This window comes from Hyla sarda, chromosome 2 (genome assembly GCF_029499605.1).
Source record: "Hyla sarda isolate aHylSar1 chromosome 2, aHylSar1.hap1, whole genome shotgun sequence".
NCBI lineage: Eukaryota > Metazoa > Chordata > Amphibia > Anura > Hylidae > Hyla > Hyla sarda.
In genome coordinates, this window is record NC_079190.1 from 232,349,251 (window position 1) to 232,354,544 (window position 5,294).

The window sequence follows — 5,294 nt, forward strand, 5'->3', positions numbered from 1 at the left end:
ACGCTGAGTCCTTAAAGGGGTACTTCGGCCCTGAGACATCTTATCCTCTATCCAAAGGATAGGGGATAATATGTCTCACCGCGGGGGTCCCGCCGCTGGGGACCCCCGCAATCTTGTATTCGCCGCCCACCTGTTTGAGCTGCACGCCGCGGTGCCAGCTCACAAACAGCCGGGTGGCGACCACAGGGGGAAGATGTCACACGGGGGCGGAGTCGTGATGTTACGATACTCCGGCCCCTAGGTCGCCACCCGGCTGTTTGTGAGCTGGCACCGCGGCATGCAGCTTAAACAGGTGGGTGGCGAATACAAGATTGCGGGGGTCCCAAAGGATAGGGGATAAGATGTTTCAGGGTCGGAGTACCCCTTTAAGTGGTTAAAAGATATATTATAAGCGTTTTGTAGTTAAAGCGTTCCAGTCATTTCCCACAAAAAAAAGTGTTATTCAGTACTTAATCCTGATCATCTACATAGAATTTTTATGTATCTAGCACCTTTCTCTTTCGCTCACATTTCTTCTTTCTGTTGCTCACATTCTTTTGTCATTCTGTGCTTCGGATGGGGCGTGTCCTCATGACTCAGCTACACTACTAAGCTAGGCCAAATAACACATGTAGAGGTATATACATCTAAACAACAATATAACCCCAAGTGGTTAGATAAAACCAAAAAAAATGTCACCAAAATAATAAAACATAACTTTTGCATGAATCAGCTTACTCTCTGTGCTGGGTCTCTTCTTCCAATGACTGCAGACTGCTCTGTAACCCCCTTTTCTCTGCTGCAGTCTGATAGGACAGGAGATAGGGCAGCCTCTCTGCTGCAGTCTGAACTTTGTCCATTACTATGCTTCAGCTTGGACAAAGATGATGCTGCAGCCAGACAGGATTGTGTTCTGTATGGTATGGGGTGTTTTTTATAAGCCATGATTACTATATTAAGGAAATACAATTTTCTTATAAAGTATATCAGAAAGGTTAATGTTTTTCCAAAATGTACAACATATAAAACATTTTTGTATCTGACAGTGCCCATTTAAAGCGCCACTGTCATTAACCCCTTAACAACCACGGACATATATTTACATCCGTGGCAAGCTCCTATGGGGGCTATAACATTGCAAAAAAAAAGTGTAACAAAAAGTTAATAAACGTGATTTAACTCTTTCCCTAATAAAAGTACAAATCGCCCCCCTTTTCCCATAAAAAATACAAAAAAACATGTAAATAAATATGTGGTATCGCCACGTGCATAAATGTCCGATCTATAAAAAAATATCATTAATTGACCCCTTCAGGACCAAGCCCATTTTGGCCTTAAGGACCAGAGCGTTTTTTGCACATCTGACCACTGTCACTTTAAACATTAATAACTCTGGAATGCTTTTAGTTATCATTCTGATTCCGAGATAGTTTTTTCGTGACATATTCTACTTTAACATGGTGGTAAATTTTTGTGGTAACTTGTATCCTTTCCTTGTGAAAAATCCTAAAATTTGATGAAAAATTTGAAAATTTTGCATTTTTCTAACTTTGAAGCTCTCTGCTTGTAAGGAAAATGTATATTACAAATACATTTTTTTATTCACATATACAATATGTCTACTTTATGTCTGCATCATAAAAGTGACGAGTTTTTACTTTTGGAAGACACCAGAGGGCTTCAAAGTTCAGCAGCAATTTTCCAATTTTTCACAAAATTTTCAAACTCACTATTTTTCAGGGACCAGTTCAGGTTTGAAGTGGATTTGAAGGGTCTTCATATTAGAAATACCCCACAAAAGACCCCATTATAAAAACTGCACCCCCCAAAGTATTCAAAATGACATTCAGTCATCATTTTAACCCTTTAGGTGTTTCACAGGAATAGAAGCAAAGTGAAGGAGAAAATTCACAATCTTCATTTTTTACACTCGCATGTTCTTGTAGACCCAATTTTTGAATTTTTACAAGGGGTAAAAGGATAAAATTTATACTTATATTTGTAGCCCGATTTCTCTCGAGTAAGCACATACCTCATATGTCTATGTAAAGTGTTCGGCGGGCGCAGTAGAGGGCTCAGAAGCGAAAGAGCGACAAGGGGATTTTGGAGAGTACGTTTTTCTGAAATGGTTTTTGGGGGGCATGTTGCATTTAGGAAGCCCCTATGGTGCCAGAACAGCAAAAAAAAAAAAACACATGGCATACCATTTTGGAAACTAGACCCCTTGAGGAACATAACAAGGAATAAAGTGAGCCTTAATACCCCACAGGTGTTTCACGACTTTTGCATATGTAAAAAAAAATATTTTTTTTCCACTAAAATGTGTGTTTCCCCCCAAATTTCACATTTTTGCAAGGGTTAATAGCAGGAAATACCCCCCAATATTTGTAACCCCTTCTCTTCTGAGCATGGAGGTACCCCATAAGTTGACCTGAAGTGCACTATGGGCGAACTACAATGCTCAGAAGAGAAGGAGTCATATTTGGCTTTTTGAGAGAACAGCAAAAAAAACCCACATGGCATACCATTTTGGAAACGAGACCCCTTGAGGAACGTAACAAGGGGTACAGTGAGCATTTGCCCCCCACTGGTGTCTGACAGATCTTTGGAACAGTGGGCTGTACAAGTTTTCATTTTCACGGACCACTGTTCCAAAGATCCGTCAGACACCTGTGGGGGGTAAATTCTCACTGCATCCCTCATTACATTCCGTGAGGGGTGTTGTTTCCGAAATGGGGTCACATGTGGGGTTTTGTTTTTTTTGCGTTTGTCAAAACCGCTGTAACAATCAGCCACCCCTGTGCAAATCACCTCAAATGTACATGGTGCGCTCTCCCTTCTGGGCCTTGTTGTGCGCCCCCAGAGCACTTTGCGCTCACATATGGGGTATCTCCGTAGTCAGGAGAAACTGCATTACAAATTATGGGGGGCTTTTTTCCCTTTTACCTCTTGTGAAAATGTAAAGTATAGGGCAACATCAGCATGTTAGTGTAAAAAATTTAATTTTTTTACACTAACATTCTGGTGTAGACCCCAACATTTCCTTTTCATGAAGGGTTAAAGAAGAAAAAGCCCCCCAAACCTTGTAACGCAATTTCTCCCGAGTACAGCGATACCCCATATGTGGCCCTAAACTGTTGCCTTGAAATACGACAGGGCTCCAAAGTGAGAGCGCCGTGCGCATTTGAGGCCTAAATTAGGAATTTGCATAGGGGTGGACATAGGGGTATTCTACGCCAGTGATTCCCAAACAGGGTGCCTCCAGCTGTTGCAAAACTCCCAGCATGCCTGGACAGTAAACGGCTGTCCAGCAATAATGGGAGTTGTTGTTTTTCAACAGCTGGAGGCTCTGCTTTGGAAACAGTGGCGTACCGGACGTTCTTATTGGGGGAGGGGGGCTGTGTAGGGGTATGTGTATATGTAGTGTTTTTAACTTTTTATTTTATTTTGTGTTAGTGTAGTGTAGTGTTTTTAGGGTACAGTCACATGGGCGGGGGATTACAGCGAGTTTCCCGGCGCAAAATTAGCTGCATCTCAAGATGCGAGAAACCCACTGTAAAAGCCTCGCCCATGTGAATGTACCCTGGGTGCACCAGCTGTTGCAAAACCACAACTCCCAGCATGCATGGTCTGTTAGTGCATGCTGGGAGTTATAGTTTTGCAACAGCTGGAGGCACACAGGTTAGGAAACACTGAGTTAGAAACAATGTTTCCCAACCAGTGTGTCTCCAGTTGTTGCAAAACTACAACTCCCAGCATGCCCAGACAGCTGAAGGGCATGCTGGGAGTTGTAGTTCGGCAACATCTGAAGGGCCAGATGTTGCTGAACTAAAACTCCCAGCATACCTGGACAGTCAGTGCATGCTGGGAGTTGTAGTTTTGCAACAGCTGGAAGAGCACAGATTGGAGACCATTATACAATGGTCTCCAAACTGGGGCCCTCCAGATGTTACAAAACTACAACTCCCAGCATGCCCAGACAGCCAAAGGCTGTCTAGGCATGCTGGGAGTTGTAGTTTTCAGACTCCTAGAAGCAGCAGTGAAGATCTTCACTGCTGCTTCTGAGGACCATATACTTACCTGCCGGTCCCGTCGCTGCTCGCCCACGTGGCCGGTCCCGCAGTGCTCCTCGGTCCCGCCAGGTAAGTCCGCCGATCCCCTGATGTCCCCCCCCCTATGCCGCAGGTCCCCGCAGCCATCGTCCCCCGTTCTGCCCGACTTCCAGGGGCGGGCAGTGTGGGGGATCTCAACTTTCACCCCAGATCACTGTGATTGGTTCACAGGGACCAATCACAGTGATCGCTGACCAGGACCATCAATGGATGGTCCTGGGGGTGAAGCAGAAGTTGTCCCCTGCTGGTAACAGCGGGACTTCTGCCAGTTAACCCTTGCGATGCTGCGCATCACCGGGTTAACTGAATGTCATTTATAAATGCCGGGATGCGCGAACGCACTGCACAACCCGGCGTTTATATATGACATTCTGCGGGAAGGGGTTAAACCGCAGGGTCAATGGCGTACGTGCAAAAAAATTCCAAAATCCCAAATTGCGTATTTTTGGTCACTTTTTATATCATGAAAAAATTAATAAAAAGTGATCAAAAAGTCCGATCAATACAAAAATAGTACCGATAAAAACTTTAGATCACGGCACAAAAAATGAGCCTTCATACCTATTGGCCCATACACAGAAATAAAAAAAGTTATAGGGGTCAGAAGATGACAATTTTAAATGTATACATTTTCCTGCATGTAGTTAGGGTTTTTCCATTTCGCCGTAGATTTTTGGGTAAAAAGATTGATGTCACTGCAATGTAGAATTGGTGGCACAAAAAATAAGCCATCATATGGATATAAGGTGCAAAATTGAAAGGGTTATGATTTTTAAAAGGTGAGAAGGAAAAAACGAAAGTGCAAAAACAGAAAAACCTGTGGTCCCTAAGGGGTTAAGAAAAACCTTTCACATGTTTTCTCCAAATAGAGTTAGACACCAGCTGTACATATAAGTGATTATATACCATATAAGTGATTACATACAGGATCATATAGAGATAGATACCAGCTGTACACATGATCTCTGTACCATATAAGTGGTTATATATAGGACCATATAGAGGTAAATACTAGCTGTACACAGATCTATATACCTTAGAAGTCATATACAGGAACATATAGCCGCAGATACCAGCTGTACACAGGATCCACAGACCATATAAGTATTTATATACAGGACCATATAGAGGTAGATACCAACTGTACACAGGATCTGTATTCCATATTTCATATAAGTGATTATATACAGGGCCATAAAGAGG